Source organism: Phyllostomus hastatus, unplaced genomic scaffold (assembly GCF_019186645.2).
Source record: "Phyllostomus hastatus isolate PE091 unplaced genomic scaffold, TTU_PhHast_1.1 phas_scaffold_317, whole genome shotgun sequence".
NCBI lineage: Eukaryota > Metazoa > Chordata > Mammalia > Chiroptera > Phyllostomidae > Phyllostomus > Phyllostomus hastatus.
In genome coordinates this window covers 13,372,334-13,383,650 of record NW_025334023.1, presented here as the reverse complement: position 1 = coordinate 13,383,650, position 11,317 = coordinate 13,372,334, and the positions used below count along the sequence as shown (strand labels likewise).

Here is an 11,317-nt window from a genome sequence, read left to right as displayed (position 1 = left end):
AACTCTAGTCATACCATTGTATGTTGGTTTGTGTATATGTTTTCACTTGCAATGCACTTACTGAAACCTTACTATATTCTGTTTTCTGGGGAAAGACACAAAGATGAATAGATTATCTTTCCCTCAGAGGAACTTACATACTATGAAGGAGCTAGAAAATTGTACAAACAGTGGAAGAGAGTGAACAAGTAGGGGAGGAAGGACGACCTGAGCTTGGTGCCCTCTGTTCTGAACTGGGATTCATGTGTACCAGGTGGTGGGGTGAGGGACTTAAAAGATCATGTGCACTGGATGGGGCCTAAATCCTGGCACTTGACTTACTAAACTGCCCTAAGCTAGCTAGCCACTTGTCCTCTCTGAACCAATTTCCTCATGTGAAAAAAGAGAATAATGCTTATTCTCTCTTTCAACCATCTTATCCCACAAGATTTTTGTGAAGACTGAGATAAAGTACCTACCAAGCACCATGCTGGGCTAATTGTAGATAATAAATATTAGCCACTATAAATCTCATTATGATTAATATACCAAGACATAGACAGTATTTAAAAATCTTGTCAGCATATAGGAGCAGTAGAGGAGGCTTAATGAAAGTGATCTTGACTTTCATTTTAGCATCAAGGTGGATGTGGGGTGTCTTCTCAGACATGCATAGGTTAAGTCCTTCCTGTTAAACATTTGCCCCTTTTCTCACCCAGGTGATGACATCCTGTGGTCACTCCCCTCCTCTAGTGAGATATTAGGTGGTGGTTTCATCACACCCCACCCAAGATGGTGGATTATCTGATGGTAACAGAGAAACAGGAAGGTCGGCGATTTCAAACTGAGCAAAGATGTTACATGTTTTATAGTAAGTAACTTGTTATTTTTTTCAGTTCCTTGAGCAAACACTGAGCAAATTGTGATGTGAAATAATAAGGAAGCCAAGACACATCTCTTGGAAAAGCTGAAAGCCTCCTTGGTGTTAGAAGCACATCCATAGCATGCTGAATGAAATGACAACTGAAGACAACTCTATGGTCAGAATAACTGCTCTAGCAGATGGACAGAAGGAGGGAGGAAGCTCGCACCTCCTTGATGAAGCTGCCATTCTGCATTGGAATCTCTTGTTCGATTTGACCAAGTTATGAAATTAATCCGGATTTATTTTATTTTTTTGCATTTATAATATCCTATTAAGAGCTTTTTATAAATTTGTTTCACTGGCCACAAAGAAATAAAAGGACTATATACAGTCTTTTGGGAAACAGGCAGGGAGCTGAGAAGGGCCAAGGTGAGCGCATTCCTGGGGGAGGGGTCCCTATAAGGGAAACCAGACAATCTGGTGAGACTCAAATGGCAGAAAACTCAGGTCTGTGGTAACGTGGCCCTGGGGCCACTGAACACACACATCTGTGGAGCTACTTCTATATCTGTAGCCAAGGGCCAAAGAAGTCCTGGCATTCCTGGGGCAGGGGGACACATTCCTGGAAGGAGTGTGCCCATTGGAGTTCCTCATCCATGGGAGATCCCCCTGAGGGACTCATGGGAGGTCTCATACCAGGAAGTGCATCCATTATGCCTGGAGGTGGTGTCCCTTGGTGGGGGAGTATCCTCACAGTCAGGTGGGTACTGGGTAGAGGCCCCAGTGCTAGCTGGGGCAGCAGCTACAACAGTGCCTCTTCCTTGTGGGGTTATCACCTGGTGGGATGACTCACCAACCCCACAAACTAGCCCAGCGTGTCCTGCAGGGTCCTGGGGCATGGGAACACCAGCTGGGTTTCCTCTGCCAGCAGCCCTGCCCCCTGGGCCCCCAACATCTCCAGTAAGTGGCACTCAGGCAATGCCAGTATCTTTGACAGTAGACTGTTATTGAGACAAGGTTCTCATCTGGAAGCAGCACCAAACCAAGGACACGCTTCTCTTTTCTTCCTGCTGGTTTTGAGTTCTTTGGCATGATCTTCCTGAATTCATCATAATCACATAGGATGGAATTCATGCACTTGTCAAATGCCTTGAAGGTGCCAATGAAGACATGACTGTCTTGCAGGATGCACCTCATCCTGTAGTCATCTTGCTACAGCATCTTCCTGCTCTCGCCCACAGTTGTGGTGGCAGTTTCGATGGCTCCAATTCCCCAGGAATCCAGATTTAAATAAACAACTACTGTGTAAAAGCTAACTCAGCTCACATATCATAAAACTCCTTGATTTATGGGAAATATGGGGTTTCTAGGAGGAGGAAATGAGACAATTTGTGATATAATGCTTATTATTCATAAGAAATACCACCATGATTTTTCCTCTGTTTCTAAAAGCATTATTCTCATAAGGAAATTATAACACCTAAAGGCTTCATTGGTGTTAACATGGTTGCATGTGTGTTCATCATGATGGTGATCCTAACAGTAGGTACCATTTTTAAGCTTCTAGTTTAGGTCATGGGGACTCCTGGGCTTCAATTCAAACTGTGTGATTCTTGAAAAAATGCTTCTATTCCATCTTCAGGCTATAAGTTCCATGAGGGTAGAGGCCTTTTCTATCAACTTTTGAACTACATCCTACCCAGAGCACAGCACAGTGCCCAATACATTATGTGTGTTCCATCAATATTGTTGAAATCTTTAATTCAACACTTTCTATCTCTTTTAATACTCAGGACAACCTTGGAAAACTCAATGTTATTAGCTCTAGTTTGTACACAATAAAGTTGACCTGCTTGTTTCAAAGCTACAGAGTTATACAATGGGGTGTTGCAGGGGTGGGAGAAATTTGCCCCATGATCACATGATCTTGGAGCATAATATGAGAGAATCAAAGCAAATAATATTGTTCATGTGAAGATTCTGTTTCTGCTTCCGCTGGGTGGGAGGGAGTAGCTCTGGTGGCCACTTGACTGGAGAAGGAGCTTGAAACCATGTTTATGAGGAAAGGTGGAATCGAGTGGAGATGTTTGGTCTGGAGAAGAGAATGCCTGGGGGACCTAATAGTCATCCTCACACAGCTCAGGGCCGACTCAGAGCAGGAGAGGCTGTCTTGGCCTATGTAGGCCAAGGGGGAAGAACACAGAGCAGGTTTTAGGGAAGCCAGTTTTGGTTTGACATAGGGAAGTATGTTCTAACTCCTGTTGTGGATTAGAGTAGGCCACCTTGGAGGTAGTAAATACCCTGTTGTTGAAGATGTCCAAAGTAGGAGTGCATGATCACTTGACAGCGGTATTGTAAAAGATCCCTTTTACAATTTAAGCACTGGCAAAGCAGGGAAAGGCACTGGGCTGAGTGTCTCCTTGGTGTCTCCTAAAATCTGTGACTCTGTAATCCTGTGTTTGAAATTTGTAAAGATGGTATTCAGGAAAATAGATGTATTTAAAAGGAGACTGAGTGACAGATTAGGTCAGATTCCATTAGTTTCTAAGGTCCCCTAGGGCAGGATAACTGTCTATGTGAAAGAGCACTGTGTTCCCAGCACCCAGCACCATGCCTAGTATGCATTGATTAACATGCTCTAAATGAATCTGTTGGAATCTTGGGCACAGTGAGGAACAAACCTATCATGCTCTGTGCATCAATGTCCCGAGAAGGTATGAAGTGTGATAGGAATGAAAACTGAACCAAATCAACTTTCCTTTTCCCCTTTCCTATGTAGATTATAAGTTCGATCCATAGGGAACTATTTCTACTTATTTGTGTTTTGAATGTTGGACTGACTCACATAAAGTCTTTGCCTTGATGTGTACATTTTCTGTTGGCCTCACTAGCTCACAAGCTGTTTGACCACTCAAAAGTCAACTCATGGAATGCTGGGATGAGAGGACAGGCAGGGGCCTGAGAGATGCCCTCCTCTACCTGCAGGAGTGATGAGGACATAAATTAACAAGCAGAAAACCATAATCCAACGTGGGGAGTCATCCCCAGAGGTGACACTGGAGAGACCCCAGAGGGAGACCATGATTGTGCCTGGCACTGTGCCTGGCACCTGTTAGGGTCTCAATGCAATAGAGCAAATAAAGGAACAATGGAGCAGGTTGGTGTTCAGGAACAGTGTTAGACTTAGGGTCAGGAAGCCTGAATTCTCTTCTGGATACGTCTGTCCCTCACGGTCTGTGTGACCCTTACAAATTCCTTATCTTCTCTAGTTGTCATCTGGGGCTACCTGGCATTTGAACAACTGTCCTGTTTGGGGGATAGCTGTTATAGAGGCAGGAGAGCATGATTGCCTCGACTAGTTGGTAGCAGGGGAAGCTGCAAGGGCCATTTTAAAGGAGTAGAGTAAGTGGGATTGCATCTATAATGGCTGTGGGATGTGAAGGAGGGGAAGTGGTCAAGGACAGCTCTTAGATTTCTGACTTAGGCAGCTAGGTGGATGGCAGCGATGGTTTGCTGATACAGAAACAAGCAAGCAGGAGTGGTTTTGAGAGGAAGCTAATGAACCACACCTCGTGCTCCGAGGAGCTCACACACTCAGAAAGATCCTGTCCCTTTGGCTCTTCACTACCTCCTTGAGTGGGCATGGGCTCCTTGTATGAGAGGGTGGGCGGTCCTGGCAGCTCAAATGTGACAGAGTCTCCTGGTTATGCTTCCTGGCGCTGGAATGCTTCAGGGATGGTACAGCTCATATTTAAATCCCTACATCATCTTTTCTCTTATTACTAAGGCAGTTCTGGGACCCACAAACCTAAAATTATAAAGAAAAAGAAGAGAACCAGGGGAAACTTCAGGATTAGAAGCTGGTTTCCTGCCAGGGTTTTGCTTTGTTTAACGTACTCGCCCATGCTCTTCCTGGTTTCCAAAGACCAACTGCAAACTTGACTCTTGCGGCCTATGTCAGTGCTTCTAGGCCTCAGCACTGAATAAATGAAACTAGAAGGATTAAAAACAATGGAGCTCCCTGAGGACTGGGGGTGGCTGGGAACATCCAGCTGAGTGGCAGACTGAAGGAATAGCAGGACAGAAATCAATTTGTAGTGGAGAGAACAGAACTCCTGTGGGCACTGAGCTACCACGGATCTCGGCCTTGTTTAGTGCTGCAGGTCCAGGTACAGTGAGCTGACTCCAGTAGAGCCAAGCTGGAGTATAGAAGACAATTGGCATCCCACCGTAGATATCCCATCTTCTGAATATCACTGTGTAGAGAGTAACTTTTATTATATTTTGTTTCTAATTACAAAAACAATAAATGCTCATGGTAGAAATTTTAAAAAGCTCAGAAAAGAAAAATAAAGACTCAACTGTAATCCCACTAACCACTTTGGTCATTTGATGCATATTTGCTCAATGCTGACTAGTGGAGGCACAGTTTAAGGCCCAGACAGCCCCAAGATTTACGTGGCATTATTATTCCCTTTTAATCAGTGAAGGAACTGAGGTTCAGAGAGGCTGAGATTTGCCTGAAGATGCACAGCTAGCAAGTGGTAGAGTCTGGGTTTGAACCTGGTTCTGGATCCCATCTTCTATAAGACAGACAATAGTTTAACTGTCTTGATCCATGGGGGGATCCATGGGGGGTAATACCAGAGGGGATGCCACTTTGTCAAATAATCTCAATTTGCAGATGGGAAATACACCACAGCAAAAAGATACTGCATGAAGATGATTCAAAATTGTGTCTTGTTTTACAGATCTTGAAACACTTCCTGCAATTTTATAAATTCATCTTTTGCAAAGTGGTGTTTTGATTCTTTGCCCTTTCTGACAACCAAAACAGAAAGCAACTCTTCTTCCATTACATGGCCTAAGGCTTCCTTCTGCTTCTGCCTAAGACAGGCTGTGGTTAGCACTCTCTGCTTAACCTCTTCCTCCTGCAAGCCCCTCTTTGAAGCAGAACTTTTTATTTCAACTGTTTTGACACCATGGACATTCCATGACCCTAAATATCAAGCCAATCACTCATAAAACATGAAAAAATAATGTAACGGCCTGACCCAATTTCTAAGCTTCTAAGCTGCACCATCTCTCCCCACATCTCTGACTCCAGCCCATTCTTGAATCCCCCATCTGACCCTCACTTTACCCTGACATAGGGTAAGTTTCTTCTGCCCAGAGTACCTGATGACTTTTTTGTTTTTATTTTGAAGCTCTTTTTATTAGATGCAAACACATTTAGCACTGGTATGTCTTCTTAATGAAATGGCCTTTTATCAATATGAAATAACCTTATTATGTCTGATAATACTTATTTTAAAAAATTAGTATTGAATTTATTGGGGTGACTTTGGTTAATAAAATTATATAGGTTTCAAGTGTATGATTACTTTTAAAAGCTGAAAACTTAATGTTTTATTCTTTAAGAAATGAATTGAATGTGAATGTCAAAGTATCACCACTATCAAAATGACCTCAGCAAAACCTCATATACCCAGTGCCCAAACCTGATACCCAGCTCTGTCCCTAGCCAGTCTCTTGCTGACAGCTTTAGACACTTCCTATCCCCTGCTACGCATCCTCCACTATTAACTGGCCCTGACTCTTCCCAATAACTCTTAAGTGGTTCTTAATTTAGGGTTGTCATTTAGAGTGGGAACTTTGGAACCGAGATGCCTTAACTCAAATTCCACTTTTACAGCTCCCCGTGTAACCTTGGGCAAGTTATGTAACCTCCCTATGCCTCAGTTTCCTTGTTTGTTAAATAGGGAAAATAATAATATCTATTTTATAAGGTTGTTGTGAGATCCAGTAATTTAATGCTAATGTTTGTAAAGGTCTTAGAACATGACCTGGCATATTGTAAGCACTGGCAAATGTTGGCTATTTAGTAAAAGGACAAACTATTAAGAAAAATGTAGTCATCTGTCCATCTTGTCACCTCAAGAGCCAGTAGGCAAGACATATGTATTTAAAAATAATTTTAAATGTTAGTGGTTTTCCTATTTTATTTATTGGCATCGCTCAGTAATTTTTAAAATTGCACACACACAGCAGTTTGCTTAGAATTATATATCAAATAGACGTTTGTGGGCTTGCCTAGAAACCCTAATAACCACTTGTAACACTGTTTGTGTATATATACATATCTGTCTATCTGTATGTGTATATGTACACACACACAAACACATTATTTTTGCACTGATTTTTTTGGAGAACAGTTTTTATGTAATATATCCAGTATATTTTATAAATTGATTTTCCTTCTGCTTGTTTTTCATTTCCAAAGTTTGGCTGCTAAAGCATGGTCAAGATTTAACATGGTCTTGAATAGCATGCCAAGGATTTGCATTTTATTCCTTGTGTGATGAGAAGCCATCCATAGCTTTAGAGGAGGAGAGTATCAGAATCTACTGGTGGTTTAGGGAACAGTGCAAGGTTGATCTGATTAGGAGATCTTGGAGTCAGGAAGACAGTTAAGAGGCTTTTAGAATGACCTAGACTGAGACCCTCAATTCAGGTGCCAGACAAGAGGATATACCTCTGATAATAATTTGGTAATTAGAATTAGGAGAATTTAAGAAAGGAGTGGTAAGAGGAATGGAGGAGATAATTCTAAAAGCTTTTACTTGTGGTTAATGGGAGGATGGCAAAACCATTAAGAAAAGCAACCTTCTCTATTGTTTTCTACACACAGATGGGATTCAAAGTTTTTAAGCAGAGATAAAGACAGTCTGAAAAGTCAGACTATAATGCAAGCCTCTTTCTCAACTCAAACAAAAAAATCTACATGCACCCAGTGGATTTGACATTTAACCTAAAACTAAATGAAATGGAATGACAAAAAGAAAAAGAAAAAGAAAAAGAAAAGAAAGGAAGAAAGGAAGGAAGGAAGGAAGGAAGGAAGGAAGGAAGGAAGGAAGGAAGAAGACGGCAGAACATGTAAGGTTGATAATTTTCACTGATGATCCACTTGACAGTAATAATTAAGCACATTAAGTGTTACATTGCAGGGAGTGTTGGACAGATGCTTGCTAGCTAAGTTTGTGAAACAACACACTCTTTCATCCCTACAGATGTGGAAGTTTTCCTCTCAACAGAGCAGCCAGAAACTAGTTTGGAAACACCCAGACAAGGCCACAAAGCACCCCTAACAACATCCTTTCCATGATGCTAATACTTTCCACCTTCATCCAAGACTCCCAAAGCCTGTGTGTTCAGTGGGCAAAGCACAAGATGAAGGGGCTGCCCTGGTGTGAGACCACATGGGCACCCAACCATGCGGAAGGGTGTGGCTGAGGCTTGCAGCCCAGAAATGGTGTGCTCTCCACAAAACCACATTCCCTTCCCACCTCCCTCACAAATGCTCCAGCTGGCAGAGGGAGAGTTTTAGAAAATGAGAATGAAGCTTTTCTGTGTTGTGTCTATGGGTTCTGTTACCATATTTTTTAAGTCAGAAGTCCAGATGCATGACAAATACAGTTGTAGTAATGGTAACAAAGGAACCAGATTTTTTTTTATCCTTACCCAAGTATATGTTTATTGATTCTAGAGAGAGGGGAAGGGAGGGAGAGAGAAAAGGACATGAGACAGAAACACTGATCTGTTGGCTCTGGCATGCCCCTGACTGGGGGACCAAACCTGCTACTCGGACTTGTGCCCTGCCTGGGAATAGAACCCTCGACCTCCCAGTTTATGGGACAATGGTCTGATCAACTGAGTCACACCAGCCAGGGCAGGGACAGAATATTTTTAAACACTCTGGAAATAGCTACAGTATACGATTGCCACGGTAAAAACTCATCATTTGGAATACAGATTCCACAAATATTTATTAGGCACCCACCAGGGGCCAGGCACTGTTCTAGACACTGACAGAAGCGTGGTGGACAACACCGGTGTGTTACATCATGGGAATGGGGGCCCTCTTGAGCGGTGCACTGACATTGAAGATCTGGTCCATTAAGTTAAAGATATGATCCGAAAAGAACATGATTGGGTAATTATATTGCAGATTTTTAACTTCTACTGGAATCCCCAAAGTTCAAAAGAACCAGTTCAAACCTTGCCTGACTAATCAGTGGTAGTTTCCAACCTCCAGTGGGAAATCTCTCTTCTCAGCTGCCCTGCACTTCGTTTGATCACCTGAAAGCATCATGGCCTTCTATTGTGTGTTATGATTATTCATGTATGTCTTTTTAAACAGTCTTTTGCATTTATTAAGATAGTTCTTGTCCAGAAAATAGTGCCCCCTCTTGAATCAACTTTGCTTACAAAAATTAAAACCAAAACTTACTGAACTCCATAACCCTATTAAGGTATTTTAGAAAGTGACTTCCAGAATAATGGAAAAATTTCAAGCTCTGCACTGAGAAGAGTGTATGAATTATAAGCTGCTCATTATAAACTGCTTTGTGGTAAAATGATAGCTTATTTCTAAAGTCTTCTTAGTTCAAATTAATCAAAACCAACAGGTTTGAGCTTCCAATGATCAAGTTCTATTATGTCCACAGTAACAGGTTTCCATGATGAAAAGTAAATAATAAATGAGGAGTCCAAACACTCAGTTTATTACACTAAGGCTGGTAAAGTCATAATATGAAAAAAAGCTGAAATCAGAAGACTTAAGACATGGAAAATTTGTTAAATAGGAGGAAGTCATAAAATACAAAAGTGACTATAAGAATTGCAAATGTATTTAAATCTCAGACCTGGGAAATGGCCTACACACAGCCTTCTAGGCGAGAACAGAAGTGTCTTATATGTTTTGAAAGCAGTGTACCTTTGGTTTTATTTTTGGTGGCTGGTGGAACATGAATAGGAACCACATTGTTGCTTAGAGACATGTCATTTTCAGTTCCGTCTGACATTTGCTTCTGGGAAACAGTGAGATATATCTCTGTCAGAATTGTCTAAAAAGCAGCTCCTACATTTGTAGAGACCAGAGCTGATGGCTCAGTGAATGACAAACCATTCTTTTATGCAAAATGTCTTGCTTCATCCATGGGAGCTGCCCTGAGATGACACCAATCACTCTTACTGCCCCAAAGCATGGTAACAGTGTCACTATCAGCATGATCTCTCATTCTCTCCGCCACGGTTGTACATTTTCACATCTGAGATGTTTAACAATGTCATAAACCAGTGATTTTCAACTGGTGTGCTGCAAGAGTTTTTAAAAACATGCAATACCTGACTATTTAGGGTCACTGACCTCTTTTCCCTTCGATTGTCAAAAAAATGACAGCAGCCAACACAACAATACCTGTTGGTGTGAATGAATCAAAATTACATCTTTTTTTTCTTTTGGTCAGGCAAAAAAAAACTTTTTTGGTGTGCCACAGAGTTTTAGTAATTAGTTTGTATATGCTGTGAGATGAAAAAGGTTGAAAATCGCTGTCATAAACCAAAAAGGCACCTATAGCTCCATGATAGTATGCTGATGTCCTAGCTCAGCATCGCTCTTGCTCTGCCGTGTCCACATCTGTACCTTTATTCTTTTCTCACCAATCTGGGTGTTTTTTTTAAATTTAAGATGTCATTGATTTATTTTTAGAGACAGGGAAAGGGAGAGAGAAAGAGAGGGAGAGAAACACTGATATGTGATTGCCTCTTGCCCTCCCCCAACCGCGGACCAGGCCCACAACCCAGGCATGTGAACTGACTGGGAATCAAACCAACAAACTTTCGGCTCGCAGGCCTGCACTCAATCCACTGAGCCATACCAGTCAGGGCACAACCTGGATGCTTCTTTTGCAGACTTTATTCAAATGATACTCTTGGTTTTGAGATTAAATTTGTTTTGAGTAAATTAAGACTGGAGATTACTCTTTCCTGGTACAGACAACTTTGAAGAGGTAGTGAACTAATGGTCACAGGTGCTCAGTGCTTACTGGGCAGCCTAGGAGTGAGGGGCAGGAGCAGCAGTGGTATAGGTGGAACCAGGGGTGCATCACTGCAGAGGTAACCAGAGCTTCAGCTGCTGAAATGGGAGTGAATCACTCCTATTTCCGTATATGTCTTACCAGCCTTTGTAGACTCCTTCAAAGCAGGCTGCTTTTGCTTATCTCTTAAGATCTCTGTGTTGACACTGCCCTGGTTCCTCTCCCTTCCCCTCTCCCATTCACTAAGCATCAGAAGTTCCTTCCACACAGAACTCCTGCTCATCCCGTATAAGTGGCAGGCTCTTTCCAGTCTGGGCCTTTGTGTATACAATTTCTTCTGATGGAACATGCTTTCCTTCTTCCTTTGGAGAACTATGGCTCTTTTTGAAAGATTTTGTTCAGAAGTTACTTCCTCAGTTAAGCCCTCCTTTCCTCTCCTGGTCATGCCCTTTGGGCCTTGGGCTTTGGAAAACTCCAAGCTATCTTTTAGCTCCTTTATCATCCTGGATATTTTCTCACTGTTTTGTGTGTGTGCGTGCATGTGTGTGTCTATAAGCTCTAGGACAAAGTCCTCACTTTATCTATCTACATCTTT

The 11,317-nt window shown here is 42.1% G+C and overlaps 2 pseudogenes; both read right to left on the bottom strand.

Moving 5' to 3' along the window:
- Positions 1–1,199: 1,199 nt before the first annotated feature.
- LOC123805356 lies at positions 1,200–5,068 on the bottom strand (annotated as a pseudogene).
- A 4,528-nt stretch (positions 5,069–9,596) lies between these two features.
- LOC123805355 lies at positions 9,597–11,005 on the bottom strand (annotated as a pseudogene).
- Positions 11,006–11,317: the final 312 nt, after the last annotated feature.